This window comes from Triturus cristatus, chromosome 8 (genome assembly GCF_964204655.1).
Source record: "Triturus cristatus chromosome 8, aTriCri1.1, whole genome shotgun sequence".
Taxonomy (NCBI): Eukaryota; Metazoa; Chordata; class Amphibia; order Caudata; family Salamandridae; genus Triturus; species Triturus cristatus.
Window position 1 is genome coordinate 859,420,529 of NC_140591.1, and position 18,917 is coordinate 859,439,445.

The 18,917-nt window shown below is 44.9% G+C and overlaps 1 protein-coding gene across 1 annotated transcript in view; it reads right to left on the reverse strand.

Moving 5' to 3' along the window:
* Nucleotides 1–18,917, reverse strand: part of LOC146805179 (SH2 domain-containing protein 1B-like) — a 286,048-nt gene that overhangs the window by 266,646 nt on the left and 485 nt on the right. The gene's annotated exons all lie outside the window — the stretch shown is intronic.

An 18,917-nucleotide genomic window follows, 5' to 3' on the forward strand; every position in this document is an offset into this window, starting at 1 on the left:
GTGTGAGCAGCGGCTCGGTGGCGGCGTCAGCAGGCGGCGTCGGTGAGACCAGGGTCGCGGTGCGGCATTGCAGCCGTGCCCTCTGCGGTGCCTTCAGGACGCGGAATTGGCAGCTGCGTCGTAGACGTCGTCGAGTTGCTTTTCTTCTGTTGCAGCACAAAACACACAGTCTCCAGTGCTGAGGGCAGAGCTTGAAGTCTTTGCTGTTCCTGAGACTTCTTGAACAGGGGGCAAGCTCTACCTCAAACCCTTGGAGAAACTCATAAAAGTAGATTGCAGAATGTTCAGTCCAGGCCTTTCACTGCCCAAGACAGAAGCATCCACTGCAGGCCAACACAGCAAAGCACACAGCAAAGTGGTAGTCCCTCCTCACAGCTTCTCCAGCTCTTCTTCTTGGCAGTCTTCTTGGTCCAAAAGAGTTCTAAGGTTCAGGGGTCTGGGCCCCAGTATTTGTATCCAAAAATCCTTTGATCCTCTAGGCAGAGGGTGTCTGTGCCCAGCCAGAACCAGTTCTGCCTTCTCTGGTGTGATTTCCCGGCAGGGGGTGGAGATGGCATTGTCAGAGGCAGACCAGGCCCTTTGAGGTGCAAGGAAATCTCCTTCCTCTTCCCCCATCGCATCCCAGGTCTATTCAGCCCTTTCCTGACCTACCTAGACTATCGGGAGCCACCCTTGCTTCCTAGCCATCTGTCATCCAAAACCCAGACAGGCAATCCACATTCCAGCAGAGGCACACGGGATGACTGAGCAAGAAAATACCTACTTCCTAAAAGTGGTATTTTCAAGCAAAGAATGTAAAAATCACCTTTACTAAAAGATGCATCGTTAGATTCTGAGCTCAGGCATACTAAATTGTATTTTCCCACCTAGTTCCCAGGGCCAGTTATGTTTATAAGATGTTATAAACAAACTTCCCATTCTGTCCTATGGGGAACAGGTAACCTTGCAATAGTGAAAAACGAAATGGGCTGTAATTCACTATCAGGACATGCCACACACACCTGGGCATGCCATGCCTTTCACATACACTGCACCCTGCCCACAGGGGTACTTTGGGCCTACCTTAGGGGTGCCTGAAATGTAAGAAAAGGGAAGGTTAGGGACTGGCCAGTGTGTGCACGTGCCAAGTCGACATGACAGTTACAAACTGCGCGCAGACTCTGCAATGGCCGGTCTGAGGCACCTTTTCCGGGCTACTCACGTGGGTGGCACAATCTGTGCTGCAGGCCCACGAGTAGCATGTGATTCACAGGCCCTGGCACACTCAGTGCACTCTTCTAGGGACTAACAAGTAAATCAAATATCCAATCATGGAAACACCAATCCATAGCACAATTTACAGAGAGAACATATGCACTTTAGCACTGATTAGCAGTGGTAAAATGCCCAGAGTCCTAAAACCAACACAAACAAGTCAGGAAAAAATAGGAGGAAGAAGCAAAAAGTTTGGGGATAACCCTGCAAAAAGGGCCATTTCCAACACTATCCCACTCCCACAAACTTTCTTCAAAAACCTTTGTAGAATCTTGCTGCAGCTGATATGGGCAGGTAATCGACCCCGAATACTCTGGGAAACACTGACCGTCCCTTATGAATGGGGAGGACTGGGGGTCCCGGACTTTTGCCTCTACTACTTTGCCACGCAGTGTCACTATACATACCACTGGTATCATCCCGACGCGCGCATACCATATATACGACCAGAGCGCGCCCAGCTAGATGGCCTACTCCATTCCCAATTACTCCCACGTGGCATCCCGCTAGAAACCACAGATATACAGACAGTTTCAACAACCTGTTGGGCATGGCGTAGGATGCACCACATACTGTGCGGAGGACCCCTCTATGCCGAGGCCATCCCCATATTAGATAACCCATTGATCCCTCCTGCAAGAGAATTCATAGTTAAGCGCACACTTATGAAACGTTCACTGTCCACTCTTGGTGACCTGTTCCCGGATGGCCATGTCATACAACTGGCGGACACCTCTAGGGCGCAGGATGTCTCCCATATGGACCTCTTCAACTTTAGAAGAATCCAGAACACCCTCAGGTCTTTATTTCCCACATACCCTCTCCCACCAGAAGACTTCTGCTCTTATCATTAGTAATAAAAGCATCTGATGGGGTGCATATAACATCCAAATTATACTGTGCCTGCTTGGCACTACAACTGGAAACGACCACCTAAGTAAGGGAAACCTGGGAAAGGGAGCTGGGAATACCACTAACTGACCAGATATAGAAGTACTGCTGCAAGCCAATTAAACGCGTCTCCATCAATCACAGACACAAATTGATTCATTTTAAATACCTACATAGATATTATCTTTCTCTGGCAGATATCGCAAAGTTTGACCCCTCCAGGTCCACTACATGCCTGAAATGTCAGGCTCCCAGTGCCGATTTCGCCCATCTCACTTGGATGTGCCCAGTTATCGCTAAGTTCTGGGAGAACACATTTGCTCAGATTTCCAAAATGTCTTAATTCGACATAACTTCTGACCCAGTAGTTGCCCTACTAGGCTATACTCACTATGTTCCCCAAGGGATCCGCCCCTTAGTCTCTATGGCGTTGCTCCTTGGAAAGAGGGAGATATCCCTGGGATGGCAGGAACTTGACCACCATCCTCCAAGGACTGGCTTGAAAACATGAGCAGAAGTGAATGTTTGGGAGAAGATTACGCTAATCTACAACCTCTCACATCACGGCCTAAGGATATTTGGTCCCACTTCCGTCAATATATGCAGGCTTTTGATCGAGAAGCACTCACATCCTCCCACTCCTCGCCTAGGTCCTCTGCAGAGAACCCTCTGGTATGGACACATCCTAATGCCTGAATACACAAACTAATAGCTGTCACTAACACTACCGCCTGTTTTCATTTAAAGATTCTGCGGAATGCTGTCATGGTGTATTAATCCTAAATGTCTGGACCTCAATCTATTGTAATTTGGAGCGGTGTTCCAGCTCAATTATGCATTATCTACTGTAACAAGAGAATTTTAAAAAACAGAAATATGTAAGGTTATAGTAATGTTAGAGTCAGGTGTGAATTAATATATCATTTTTGAAAACAAATCTTTAGAAAGTAAGTAAAAGAAACAAAGGTTACAGGGATGTTATAGTTAAGAAATACAATTTAAAAACTCTTTGAAATTAAATAAAAAACAAAGGTTACAAGGATGTTACAGTTAGGAAATAGAATTAAAAAAACCTTAGAAATTCACTGAAAAACACAAAGGTGAAGAGACATTATAGTTAGGTTGATATTTTACACACACAAAACCGTTAAAATTCAGCAGTTATAGTTACTTGGGCTAACTATAACTTCGCCCTCACAATACACTGCTTATGACCTCACATATTACATCACTCATTACATGATCAGTGGCAACACTGATGACATCACTCATAACATCTCAAATGATATCACTGATGACATCATCCAGTGAGTATGTTTCATAAATGTTTTTAAGACTTCCAGTTCCAACTCTTGTATTATCTTGGGATCTGACAGAAGTATCAAGTTTACTGTCAATCTAAACTCAGTTTTTACTTCAATGTATTGTAATGTTGGGAGGAAAGATGAGTGGTCAGAACAATGGACCTGGAGATGTCTTACTTCTTTCATTTTTATGTGCTAAAGTATTGTCTACGAGGAATAGATCTATTCTGGAGAAAATTTGATATGATTTTTTTGCTGTAAAAGGTATATGCCCTGTTTAAACCAGATGTTTTGATCCAGGAATCACATAAACCAAAATCCTGCATCAGACTCCATAGTTGACCCCTACCTTAGGGTTATTTACCCACTGCTTTTTAGTTTAACTGTCCAGCTCACTGATCAAAGGGTGTTAAAATCCCCTTCAATCACAATGGGGGGCTGGAAACTCCAGTAGATTCAAACTACTAGTGTTAAGAAAAGATGTTTCATTGCAGTGTGAACCAGAAAATCCTGCACAAGTAAAATTTGTCTGCCCGCATCTAGTTTCCCGAATGGCCCATCTGTCTGTTGAATCTGTTTTGTGTTCTATACCAGCATTTTTATGGATGAGAAGAGCCACCCCCTTAGAACTGATTGATAGATCTGTGCTTCATTGATAGATCCATGAATACAATTTGGTGCACCCAACTCTGTTTTACCAAACAGGGCCTTGCTCTCTGATAAAGTCATGTGTGTTTCCTACAGTGGCTGAAGTTGGGAAACATTGTGGCCGGTTTCACCTATTTGAGGATCAGCTCAGAGGGAGTTCTCATAACATTTCAGCAAGAGACCTTGTAAAGAAGTCTCCATCTCAGCTAACTGCATATCGAAGTAGCGGTCATAGAAATAGAGTGAAATATTTTTTTTAAAGGCATAATTTTGAGGTGTAAAGCTGTTACTTCACCGAAATCTGGAGCTTCCACCATGCTGATTGTCTGATGCCTCTGTCGTTCAAAGGAAAGCCTTCATACAGGTCACACCTGAAAGTGCAGCCAGCAGAAGAGAACAAGTCATCAGTCTTCCCTGACCATAGCTGTGCTGGAGGCATTTCCTGGGGATCCCTAGTGTTGTGCAGGTTAATCTGGTGAAACAGTTGATTCGGGGATAGTTATTGCAGGGAAAGGAGTGAGGTCCCAACTAAAGGAACAGGTAAAGGATATGTTTTCAGATTCATCTTTATATATGTGAGCAAAAAAGAACACTACCCAGGTGCCCACTGAAAGACAAATAGTGCGAGGTCAAAATAGAAATTCCTTGTGATGTTGCTTTGGGGAAGGTTCCCTCTTCTTAAGAAAGATGGAGACAGGTTGCTTAGCATCTACAGACGCCCATAGGGGGTCCTTAGAGACCAAGTGCCAATCAGACCTAAAGGTTCACAAGAAAATCAGAGTTAAATTGCCCTTCAGTAAACAACCATCTACAACAGCACCCAAGGGGCAGGTAAAGGAAGGGGTAAAAACCCTCATAACTCTTCTAGAGTTACTCAATTGCTCAGTTTCTTTTTCAAGATAATGGGGCATTAAATGTGCCCGCTCGAGATTTTCCTGCTCAAGCTGACCCGGTAACACCCTAGCGAAGAGAGGCGTTTCATCCTGCCCCAGGCATTTTGGTGCAACATACAGGAACACCCACACAAGCCTTAATAGATCAAGTGGACCTGCCTGAGCTGTAATAAAACTAACACTATGGGGCCTATTATATAAGTTAATACAGGCATCAGTATGTGTACTGTACTTAACCAAGGTATTCCAGTACAGAATGTGTTTTAGAGTACTAGCAAGGTTGGTAGAAGGGTCTATGGGCGAGGAAGGGAGTTCTGGGTAATCAAGTAAACCGGGTGAAAGCACCTCATAACTTCTGGCATGGCCTCCCTGGAGCATTTACTTCTGGATCTTTGTTCTGTGATTCACAAGAGATTTGAGGTCTCATAATCAAATCAGAAAGACATCTGGGGGTGTGCCAAACTTTGGAAGCCAAATTGGACAATGTTACTCAGAGGATGATGGCATTAGATATAAAAAATGGATAAAATCGACTGTGAACTTACAAATAATGCTTCTGAGATGATAGTTCTTAAACAGCAAAATCAGAGCCTACAGGATGACATAGAAAGGTTGGAAAATCACTCTCGCTGAAATAGCTTGAGAATATTGAATGTTCGGAAGGCATTAAAGGAAGTGACGTAAATAGATTTGTAATCAACCACCCTAGAGAATGGGTTCTTAAAACCAATCCTGAGGTAGACCTGGAAAAGGCGATTCAGAGAATTCACAGGGATCATTTAATGCAAAAGGAGCTCCATAAGAAACCCAGTTGAACTTTGCTAACATACACCACTAAGGAGCAGAATCTGGGACTTGCACTTAAAGCCAAAACTCTAGCAGCAAATGACTACACATAAGTGGAGCAAGTAGATGAGCTCATCAAGAATATACATATTTTGATATAAAGGAGGGAAAAAATAACTCATCATTAATTCACCTTTCAGATGGGAAAAAGGGGAGATGGATGGGGTGGGAAACCAAGTTAATTAAATTAATTTAATCACTCCCACTTGCAGGATAGGTTAGGGCTATTCTCCCCTTTCCTTTATTCCATTCAAGGTTGCCTTCACAATCACCTAAAGTCATAAATAGATTCCTCCTGATGGCAAAGGATCCAAATAGGCATACAAGAATACGCCACAAAGTTTTGAATGGGCTCCCAAGGGAGGAGGTTTGGGTGAGGCACTGAGTGGGGAGCCTATTGGAAAAACATTTTTTTTTAAAAACCTCTTTACCAGCCACACAAAAAATTCCATAATATCTATTATTCTTTGAGTGGAGGGAGAAGGCAAGGCCACATAAAATTATAATGAGGAGGAATATGATGAAGGAGAAATCAATATTTACTTGGAACATTAACGGTCTTCGTATCCAAAGAAAGCAAAGCTTTATATGTCAGTACTTGAAAGACAGTGCAGCACAGGATTTTATACATTTTTAGCCACACCAGGGCCTAATAAACACAGTCCAGCTTATTAACACGCCTAATGGTGTTCTGTTTGGTCCATTGGTAAAGGTAATTATGTCATGAAAGTCTGATGCAGTAGTTATAATATTAGGTCCCTGTACTGACAGTTGATGGTCAAGAAGGACTGCATGGTGGTTTGTGGTGATGGTGCAGCATCCTGGGCTCCAATACTAAAAGAAATGGCAGTCTAGAGAATGAGAGGGCCACAGATAGTAGGATGATCAATCTGCCAACCACATGGTGGAACTATGGCATTATTAGGATGATCACTGTAGAAGGCAAGCATCCACGAAGGAAGGCAGAATGAAGCGAAGATGTCTGAAATGTAGCAAGCCTCGAAATAATGCTTTGGACAAACACAACAGCAACTAGGGTCTGAGAATCCCTGCCTTGGTAGATGGCCATACGCTTCTGAGGTAAAGATGAAAGGATCGCTGCCTGACAGGGAAGAAATTAAAAGTATTATGGTTTCTGAATGATCTGCACCTGGATTCAGTCTGGGATTGTAGGGCAGGTTGCACAAGAGCACACTCTGAGTAATAAGGTCAATGGACTTCACAGTTTTCGAACTGAAAGGCTGCAGTGGCAGTCATTCCACCACAATTGCGCAGAGGATCTCCTCAACCAACAGGCAAGATTTTTGATGGTAGCTGTGGGTAAGACATACTAAGGAAGAACAGAGCAGGTGCCTAATCTTGAGTGCAAGAATGTGTCTACTGGGCTCCATACCCATAGGCTGCCAGGCAAGACACAACCCACAAGGAAGGACTGCTCAGGTCAATGTCAATTCAGCTCATGTTAAGAAGGACCCTTGAATGGGTGGAGTGTTCTTGTGCTCCATGGTGATGTCAGGGGGTCAACTAACAAGATAATTGTATCAAGGATGTATGTTTTATCCCATTTACTTGCCCAGTGACTCTTTTAGGTGAACCCTGGATCTGGGATTTAACAACACAAGGAACTCTGGTTGTTATCCTTCTAGCCAACGGAGCTATCCTAACCTGCATCACTCTTCTTGGAAGGCGATCAGTGCTGCCATGAAGTGCTGACTGTGCCCCTACATTATGGGTCCTCACTTCAGTAGTAGACAGAAAATTCAAATACACCCCCTACTTTGAGCCCAAGCTCTTACAGCACCAAGCAAGTGATGCATGTGGCATGTACTTACCTGGGAGAGCTCCCTTGTCTCTTCCATCCAAGAATCAAGCTATTCATTCTTTTCCCCTTCTATTCATCCGCTGATATCCATAATGTCACTTTTACATTCTCTCATCCATTGATTCTTTCATCCATCGTTCAATCTTTCACTGTTCCATCCATCCATTGGTCATTTCATCCATCCATCCATCCATCCATCTATCCATTCCTGCATACATCTATCATCTAAGTTTGCAACCCTATGTACATGCATCCATCTCTACATCCATCATTTGTCTTTCCAATCCATGAATAAAGCCATGCATCCATCAATTGATCATTTTGCCCTTCCATTCATCCATGATTTACAGTTACTTTGCCATTTACCCACTCACATTTCCATTTACTATGCCATGCACACATCCTCTCAAATTACCATTTACTCTGCCATCCTTTTACCCACCCATCATCCATCCTCTCCGTTTTCCATTTTCTCTGCCATCCTTTCACCCACCCATCTATCCTCTCAGATTACATTTACTCTGCGATCCATCCATCCATCCTCTCAGATCCCCATTTATTCTACCAGCCTTTTCATTCACCCACTCATCCATCCATCCTCTGATTTCCGTTTACTCTGTCATCCTTTCACCCATCCATCCATACTTCCGCCATCTATCTATCCTCTCAGATTTCAATTTACTCTGCCCTCCTTCATCCATCCACCCCTCTCAGATTTCCATGTACTCTGATATCTTTTCACCCATCCATCCATTCAGATTTCCATATACTATGCCATTCTTTCATCCACCCATCTAGTCATCTTCTCCCCTCTCATCCACCCATCCATTCACCCACTCATCTACCCATCCTTTCACCCACTCATCCATCCTTTCACCCTTCCATACTTTCACCCACTAATCCAGCCAAACTTTCACTCACCCATACACCTATTCTATTACCAACTCATCCTTTCACCCACACATCCACCCTTGTACCCATCCATCCTTCCATCCACACATCTATCTATCCTTTCATCCACCCACACTTTCACCCACTCATCCTTCTATCTGTTCATCCACCCATCATTTCACCCTCACATCCATCCATCTTTTTATTCACCCAACCTTTCAACCATTCATCCATCCATCCTTTTATCCACCCAACCTTTCACCCAATCAACCATCCTTTCACTTACTCATGCATCTACTCGCCCATCCTCCTTTCCTTTTTAGGTCTCGCCTAGCATTGCAGCGCATGTGCTGCACGCTTTGCGATGCATGCTGTATTAGAGTATTTTTTATAAGTGGTTTGGAAGTCCAGCGGATATTTTTTATTGGCTGGCTTCATCGTCCATGGTAAATGTTAGCTTCCGATTGATAATGAGGCTTCTTAGTCCCTCCTTGTTACCTCCCTGTCTCCTTTTGTGACCGCTCATCAGGACTGGATCGTCTACTTGCGGCGTTACACTGAGTCAGTAAGCACTATATTTTTTTCACAATGGCAACAGCTTTTTTTGTTCGTTGAAGTTAACAAGCAATGCGACGCTCGGGGGCAGCTGTGTTGAAAAGCTGTTGCCGATCAGCTATCTCTGCTTGAGGATCGGCTTGTTTTCATTTGCGGGGTGAATGTGGGTGGCTTCGTTTTCTCTAAGAGGAGGCAGGCAAGGTTTGTTGCACATGGAAGAGATACTGGTCTCATTTTTCTTATATTAATCATACATTGATGGCATGGTGATTTTATTGAGGCAAACAAGAGGATATGTAAACACAGCAGAATCCTTTACCTCCCGCACAGGCCCACCCCGAGCCCGCGAGCTCTCTCTTCTAGCAACAGGTAAGCAGGTACAAGGCTGCCCTCCTCCCCCCGAGGTGTAGGACAGGCGGAAGGAAGCAGCAGATCAAAGCCCCCCTCAAGCAGTCGCCTCCTCTTTTGTCATGCACAAGACCCTCTCGGAAATGGCCTAGCGCCCCTGAGAGCCAACTGCTGGAGTCCTCCCCCTCTCCGCACACCTCTTCTCTTCTTCAAAAGGATCCCGTGCCCCCCCTCCCGCTTCCGGGAGCATGCATGGTCTGAGGCTGCAAGAGGCCCAGGCAGACAGGACAGACACCAATTTAAAATGGTTTTATGGTGGGCAGAGGAGTGCGGTCCAGGGTCGGAGAACGACAGGAAGCGGTTCAAAGATACTTCCTTCCTGCTCGGTCACGTAGGACAGTCACGCAGGATAATTAGGGGGGAAGGCTGCACCAAACGACTAAGCCTCACGAAAGCTCTCCGAGCAATCTGCCTTTATGCACTTCACAGCACCTGGGATCCTTCCAACTGGTGAACGCGCCACTTATTTACCTCACTAATGTACTCACTCCTCACTATACACGGAGTTAATCTCACCCATTGTGTTCTTAAACCCCCCATATCCGTAACGTGGACTCCAGACCGCAGACCAACCTCAAGGCTCATGGGCAAACACCCTCTCTCCTCACAACACTTAAACTCCAGCAGAGCCTACTTTGACAATAGAATATAGCGACCGAAAAGAAAATTGGAAAACAAATTCACTCACCGACCCCTCATCGTCCCACAAATCATTTCTATTTCTGACCAACATTATCACCTGCAAGTTGCAGTACACAATCAAATTATAGCAGAAATTATATTGCCCAGCTGAAGAAAAGTTAATTGTGTTTGTGCGTGTTTTAAAGACAGAAGGGCTAAGGTGGGCCACTGAGGGTAGGTTGGGGAATCACCCTGTTGTGGGTGAGCACCATCCCCAGGGAGAGGAGGGGCGATTGCGTCCTTTGAAGGCACTAGAAGGGGCCTGAAAGAGCAAGTGGGCAGGTCAAGATGCGCCCCCATTGTAAAACCTCATAGGATTTGGCGTTCAAAAGGTGGTCGGGACCTGATCACCAATCCGTGGTCAACACATCCACTGCATCCCTTCCCCACATAAAAGCTGCAATTGTATGGCACTAGTCGCATTAAGATCTGTTCACTATAAGATATTACCCACCCACGCCACAATAGTTAGACCTAAAAAGAGCATAGTTTAATGGGTAAGGGCAAGAAGCCATGGGCTACTTGGGGAGGGGTATATGCTGTGCTCTGTCCCATGACCTTTCCTTTCCAGTCTTCTGGCACCATATTGTCACAGGCAGACACCAGTGGAATATAAAGGGACGTCTGGAACTAATGTTAGCACTTTTTTTCGTACAAATCTGGAGCCCATAAAGCGGTATTTGATGAACAGAAGTTCACAACTAAGGCTAGTCATCAAGTAAATACAATTAAATAACGCATAGATATCACCAATAACACCTTCACATGTTTATAGTGGCCCCCTCACAGAAGGGAGTGTTAAATGATATACTTCTCCCAGGAAGTTGTATAAACTTAGCTTTGAATTTTAATATGAAGAACCATAATTACAATATGTTTGTTGCATTGCTAACAAACATTTGCAATGCAATAGGTCTCACATTTACACAAGTTTAAGCTATTGGCATTGTAAATAACAATTCCTTTCATTCATGTTTTAAAAACAAAAATAAAAGGCATTGTTATTTGCAATGTCAATAGCTCAAACTCGCGTAAATGCGAGACCTATTGCATTGCAAATGAATGTTCTATCAACCTATCTTTCTTTAAGCGATATTTATAAGCGTTTTTCTGTCAAGTCGCAGATAAGAAGCCCATAAAGAACCCCACCTCCACTGTAGCTGATATAGCTGGGTGTTCCGAGGCCCCTTGAACCTCCTAGACTTTCATGAACCTGCCTGCTCTAAGGAGGAATGGCTATTATCACAGGAAAGAGATCATCGTCACCATCCTGGAAATCAGGGAGCCAAGGGTCAACAATAAAAAAGAGCTCTCATGGCAGCCAAATGATTACCGTAGCAACCTGGGCACCTGCTTGGAACCAGAAGAACCGCCACGACAGCTGTAGGTAGGTGGAACTGGCAGAGACATTGGGACACTCCATAGGAAAGAGATAGTGCTATCACTACAACGAATCTAATATCCACTTGTAAGGGGTGCATAATTATATATCGGTTGGACTTTGCTGACTCCCTTTCTCCTCCAGCTTTACACTCAATATCCTTGGCATTCTAGGCCAGCTGTATGACCCTTCCAATTTGTGAGTCGCAAATTGCGTTATTTTGCGACTCGCAATTTGTGACTCGCATATTGGAATTTACAACAGTATCTCACTGTTTGCGATTCCTAATGGGGTCACAAATTGCCTGCCTCATTAATATTCATGAGGCAGGTGTAATTTGCGACCCCATTGGGAATTGCTAGCACTCTCAGGGATGGTGGCCTGCTGGGGGTGAGCAGACCACCATGTCTGTCACTGCTTTTTAAATAAAGCAGTTTTTTTTTTTTAATGCAGCCCTTTTCCCTTTAAGGAAAATGGGATGCATTTAAAAAAGAAAAATGAAATGTTACTGTTTAATTCTTTTAAGAGTAGGCAGTAGTTCATGGGGCCACTGCCTGCTCTTAAAAAATATTTTCAATGCCAGTTGCAAAGGGGAAGGGGTCCCCTGGGGACCCCTTCCTGTTTGCGAGTGGCTTACCACCCATTTGAAATGGGTGGTAAATTGCAAGTGCTTTGCGGCCGCAATTGCGGCCCCAAAACAATCTTACATTGAAGTGCGAGTCGCTATTAGGAAGGGACGCCCTTGGCATGCCCCTTCCTAATACACAGTTGCAAACCCCATTTTGCAAGTCGGTAATAAGTTACCAACTCGCAAAATAGGGTTTCTAAATAGGGCAGACCTATTTTGCGGTCGCAAACGGGCCATCGCAAAAACCGGTTGTACATCTGGCCCTCTGTATATTTTTCACACAATGGTCTCATTTTGGGTTCCTTCTCGGATGATCCAATATTGATCATCTGAAATCTTCACTCGGCAGCCTTCAGCCTCTATCCATTCATTTCCACTCCTGTGCTCTACTTCGTTTTGCGTTAGACGATACTGGGGCCTAAACTATGGCACGCCCTCCCTCTTGACATTCGCTGGGGCCTAAACTATGGCACGCCCTCCCTCTTGACATTAGTGGGGCCTAAACTATGGCACGCCCTCCCTCTTGACATTTGCTGGGGCCTAAACTATGGAACGCCCTCCCTCTTGACATTAGTGGGGCCTAAACTATGGCACGCCCTCCCTCTAGACATTCGCTGGGGCCTAAACTATGGCACGCCCTCCCTCTTGACATTAGTGGGGCCTAAACTATGGCACGCCCTCCCTCTTGACATTAGTGGGGCCTAAACTATGGCACGCCCTCCCTCTAGACATTCGCTGGGGCCTAAACTATGGCACTCCCTCCCTCTTGACATTAGTGGGGCCTAAACTATGGCACGCCCTCCCTCTTGACATTAGTGGGGCCTAAACTATGGCACGCCCTCCCTCTTGACATTAGTGGGGCCTAAACTATGGCACGCCCTCCCTCTTGACATTAGTGGGGCCTAAACTATGGCACGCCCTCCCTCTAGACATTCGCTGGGGCCTACACTATGGCACGCCCTCCCTCTTGACATTAGTGGGGCCTAAACTATGGCACGCCCTCCCTCTAGACATTCGCTGGGGCCTAAACTATGGCACGCCCTCCCTCTAGACATTCGCTGGGGCCTAAACTATGGCACGCCCTCCCTCTTGACATTAGTGGGGCCTAAACTATGGCACGCCCTCCCTCTTGACATTAGTGGGGCCTAAACTATGGCACACCCTCCCTCTAGACATTCGCTGGGGCCTAAACTATGGCACTCCCTCCCTCTTGACATTAGTGGGGCCTAAACTATGGCACGCCCTCCCTCTTGACATTAGTGGGGCCTAATCTATGGCACGCCCTCCCTCTTGACATTAGTGGGGCCTAAACTATGGCACGCCCTCCCTCTTGACATTAGTGGGGCCTAAACTATGGCACGCCCTCCCTCTAGACATTCGCTGGGGCCTAAACTATGGCACGCCCTCCCTCTTGACATTAGTGGGGCCTAAACTATGGCACGCCCTCCCTCTAGACATTCGCTGGGGCCTAAACTATGGCACGCCCTCCCTCTTGACATTAGTGGGGCCTAAACTATGGCACGCCCTCCCTCTAGACATTCGCTGGGGCCTAAACTATGGCACGCCCTCCCTCTTGACATTAGTGGGGCCTAAACTATGGCACGCCCTCCCTCTAGACATTCGCTGGGGCCTAAACTATGGCACGCCCTCCCTCTTGACATTAGTGGGGCCTAAACTATGGCACGCCCTCCCTCTTGACATTAGTGGGGCCTAATCTATGGCACGCCCTCCCTCTTGACATTAGTGGGGCCTAATCTATGGCACGCCCTCCCTCTTGACATTAGTGGGGCCTAAACTATGGCACGCCCTCCCTCTTGACATTAGTGGGGCCTAAACTATGGCACGCCCTCCCTCTTGACATTCGCTGGGGCCTAAACTATGGCACGCCCTCCCTCTTGACATTCGCTGGGGCCTAAACTATGGCACGCCCTCCCTCTAGACATTCGCTGGGGCCTAAACTATGGCACGCCCTCCCTCTTGACATTAGTGGGGCCTAAACTATGGCACGCCCTCCCTCTAGACATTCGCTGGGGCCTAAACTATGGCACGCCCTCCCTCTTGACATTAGTGGGGCCTAAACTATGGCACGCCCTCCCTCTAGACATTCGCTGGGGCCTAAACTATGGCACGCCCTCCCTCTTAACATTAGTGGGGCCTAAACTATGGCACGCCCTCCCTCTTGACATTCGCTGGGGCCTAAACTATGCCACGCCCTCCCTCTTGACATTAGTGGGGCCTAAACTATGGCACGCCCTCCCTCTTGACATTAGTGGGGCCTAAACTATGGCACGCCCTCCCTCTAGACATTCGCTGGGGCCTAAACTATGGCACGCCCTCCCTCTTGACATTAGTGGGGCCTAAACTATGGCACGCCCTCCCTCTTGACATTCGCTGGGGCCTAAACTATGGCACGCCCTCTATCTTGACATTCGTCTCTTAAATATTTTGATGATGTTTAAAAAGAAGCTTAAAGACGAAGTACTAACAATTGCATTCTCTTGCTTTTCATGTTGCCTTCCACTGTAGTGTGATCTAATGTGATTTGCTCAGGGTATTCCTAATCGCAGTCTTTACTTTGTATAGTGCTGTGGATAAACACGCCCTACAATTAAAAGTTAGCAACATTATTGATGGTATAGGAGGTTGACACTATTTTTAATAAATAGTAAAGCTTTAACTTTCTAGTTTTTGCTCGATAGCGATAGTTTCCAGCCTGCGTGTCTCACCCTACTGACCACGAGCTGCGAGGGGAGAAAGATCCTAGACCACCACAGGAAGTGAGTAAAGTGTTGTTGCCTCTGCCACAGCATTAGAGAACAAAGGCGGTATCTCCCGAGCAGTCAGGTTTGTTTAAACGTCTGTAAAGTAAAAAAGCACGATCTTTCTATAAAGCGAATAAAAACTTTGTCGAGGGAGACTGCAAGAAACTCAATCAATATTTATTTTATTGCACTCTGAAAAACAAAGTAAGTGTGTCCTAAGAGAAGGAGTTTCTTTTTTAATTTTCACAAAACTATTCACTGCCAGAATAGATGTCTCTTTATACTTTCTCACCCCACCAGCATTACTTGAAGGAACATCACTGCTATGAGACATCTAGCGCGGTTTCATGAACACGTTCTGCAGCTGCACACAAAAGTAGAAAAGAGCTGTGCACAGTCTCGCTGTTTGGAGCTCGTGCACTAATTTGTTTTCACTTGAAATTAAGGCTATCAGATACAAACAGCACGAAATAAAAAAACATGTCAAGTGGCTAACTCTCCAGGCCCAATTCACCAAAAAAGTCATACATTTCCATACGCAGATTCCTATGCATAGGTGTAAGTGTACGATCTTTGGCAATTCACAAACATTCCAAGCAGGGCACTGGAAAGTTGTGCCAGTTGCAGCTTTCCAGGTGTACTACTGGGAATGTCACGTGACATCTCTTATTTTTCCCAACTCGGAGTAAGTAACACGCAGGGTATACCTCTGCATTGAGAAAAGGAACTCTTATGTGCAAATTCAAATTTTTTCTAATTTCTTCTTTCACTAGGGCGAAAACATTTTATCCCCACAAAGAAGCCCTTTCTGCAACGAAGTCCGAGGATATTGGGGCCGATTCACAAAGGTAAACTGAGAGGAAAGTCTAACTTTACAACTTTCGTTATTCACAAAGGGCATTTGCGAGTAGTAAAGTTAGAATCTTGTCTCTGTTAAACGTAAGTTTTGGTCTTAAGTTTAATTATGAGATCAAAACTGAGACAAAAGTCTTAATTTACTACTCATAAATGCCCTTTGTAAATCCCGAAAGTCGTAAAGTTGGACTTCACCTCAGTTTACTTTTGTGAATCGGGCCATTATGTGTCACTCCAAACTCTGCAAGGGGAGTTACACCAGCCCTTTTCCTGACTATTAAAATGGGTTGAGGGGGAGAGAGTTGGAAAGAAGTTTGTAATTGGCATCAAACTCACCAATTTGTGGGGATTCGCCAGACTAGCAAGAAAACCCATGCCTTAATCCGGCCACTCCCTATTCTCTGTGTGGGGTTTACCACTGGGTAATTGTAAGCAGTTATGGCATATAATTAGGCAGCAGTAAAACCACTCACACCATTCTGATATCATGAGGCTGCCTGATTGGGCATTAATAAAATCATTTTCTGCCATAAACATAGGTTTGCAGATGTAAAGGATACTATGAATGACCCCAATGTGTCTTTGAACACTTATGAGTGTTTCTGGGCTCTGCTGTCTGCAGCTCGTGTACAAACTCAGTTTTAACTAAAAAAAAAATAGTGCACAGTTCCATTCTGCATCTGTGTGCCGGGGTGGAACGTATTTATGGTATGACTTCAGAGATTATCAAGTTACAGATTAACCAGAGAATTATGAAACAAATGTAATTTCACCCCAAAGGAACCATATGATTGTTATGGGACTATTTTCTGAATATATACAAGTGGAGACCAGAAGGAAGTGGAGAGGAAAGTACATCTTGATTTGATTCTCTAGGCCAGATTTGCAAAGAAAGCTGCACTAATCACAGATTTACATTTAGATTAAAATGTGCATTGCACTTAGTTCCTAATTTTGCTCTAATGCGCCTGCAATATGTTGACCTTGACAGTGACGTATCACTATGTATAACACACTTTGGAGAGGCCTTTAATGGTGAGATTAATGTAGTTGATGCTTATCTATAAACTAGCTCTACTAACCAACATGATGCCCCCTGTGAACCCTGGGAAAAGTCTTAAGAATATCAGATAAGGCCCACAATATTGAACCAACAGCCAGTCCTTTCCACCCCTTTAAGCATCAAAGGTGTCCCTATTTGAGGTGGTTCTACCATTGCATGCGCGAATACACCGATTTAAGACTGGAGCATTTAATTGTAGGGCCAGGGTAACCATTTTATGATAGGGGAAATTGTTCATTAAGATTATTATTATTAATATTGCTATCCAGTGGCTCACATTGACAAAGTCTTCACTCACAATTTTACAAACTCCTACTGGGAGGGATGCCAGATATGTAGACAATATCTCAATAGTTGATGTGTAGACAATATCTCAATAGTTGGTGATTCGAATTTGTTCCCCACAGGTCTTAGGTAAACATTGGATATATAAATAGCTGCATTCAGGGAGAAGGTTAGACTAACACACATAAGATATCATCAGAGGCAATTATGATCTCCTTTATAATGCACCCAAGTGTGAAACCAACCCAAGTCCTAAGTCCCCCAGATGGTCTTCCCTTTCCCCTTTTTATTGCTTCCTTACTGAGGTTAGCATAGCCCGCAAGATTGACCTGCATGGTTGGCCAGGTCTCTTGAAAATGAAAACGATTGTGCAGATCAATAAAGAGTCCCCAGTCAGCACAGTTTAATTTGGAACCCTGCCCTGCAACATTCAATTAGGGGATCTTGATGGGGGGGAGGGGGGGTTGTTGGGTTACTCCTGGCACATTGGGGTCCCTTTCCCAAACATAGAGCAAATTGGATTCTGGGGACGATGCCCTACTTTAATTCTCCCCCTCTACAAATATTACTGGGACTAGGCTTACCGGAGAATTTATATGAGTAGACGGCTAACTATGCAGAATCAGTAGACTAACTGCCTACTAAATTAGGACTTTGCCTAACCACCTCTTTCGGTAGGTCGGAGGGGTCTGCTAAAAATGTTTCTGCCCTAACACACGTCTCATTATTGGCCTGAGGATCAAATGTGTGGGCAGCTTGTTTCCTGTCACCAGTAACCTGATGAACTGGACATTTCGCCCTCCTCACAATCTCCTGGCGGTGTCTAGCCATGCAATACCCATCGCTGGTTACTGCAGGTGGAACAGCGCAATCAGCACACACACTGTCAATAAGTCAACCGACTTCCTCTAAGTTATCAAATCTAATGATTGCATTGTGAGCCATTAGTGGCTAGCACTATTGCGGGGGGGGAGAGGCTTTGCTTCAGCAGAGGAAAGTCAGACTAGTATTAAAGCTAGGTTTGTAGAAATAGCCTAAGGGCATTAGAGCAATTTTCGACCCACCTTCCTGTTTGCTCATATAATCAGAGAGCAGCCTGCGTGCCAAATGTGGATTTTTAAGCTTAATTATTACACAGTCGTCTGGTTGATCCACTGGTCCTGGCCCAATCCACCCCACCCTGAAAGTAAAAATTATGTTATTAGCCATTGAGAGAGGAAAGGCCCTGTTACACATGAGCTAGCCCAGTGTTTTGTTTATTAACTCATCGTGTGATCCTCATGCAGCTGTGGCACTCCTGTCACAATTACATTTGGGAATGGATTGCACACCATAGATTATGTGTAACTTCCTCCTAATTTGTCGTAGAAATCACTGTGGCGTGCATTTTCACTGGTGACGTGCTTAGCCCAAACTGCACGTTGAAACATAACCACACCATATCAGGGCGTCTTCCCACCCTGTGTCCAGTGGCACTGCCAGTACTGCGTTAAGCATTATCTTGTATATTAGTTCAAACTTTACTCCTATTTACTCCAAAAACACTCTTCATTCTTTGACTCTTGGAACTCGTCAAAACCTTCATGCAAGGAAAGCATTTTCCTTAAGTTTCTCATGTTCAAAATGGGCCATCCGAACCTCTAATTCAGAACACGTACAAGCGCTGTATTTCATCAGAAGCAGTTTATTAACCCAATGCATTTCGGGCCTCGATGGGCCCTTCGTCAGGGGAAACTGAAATTAACAATAA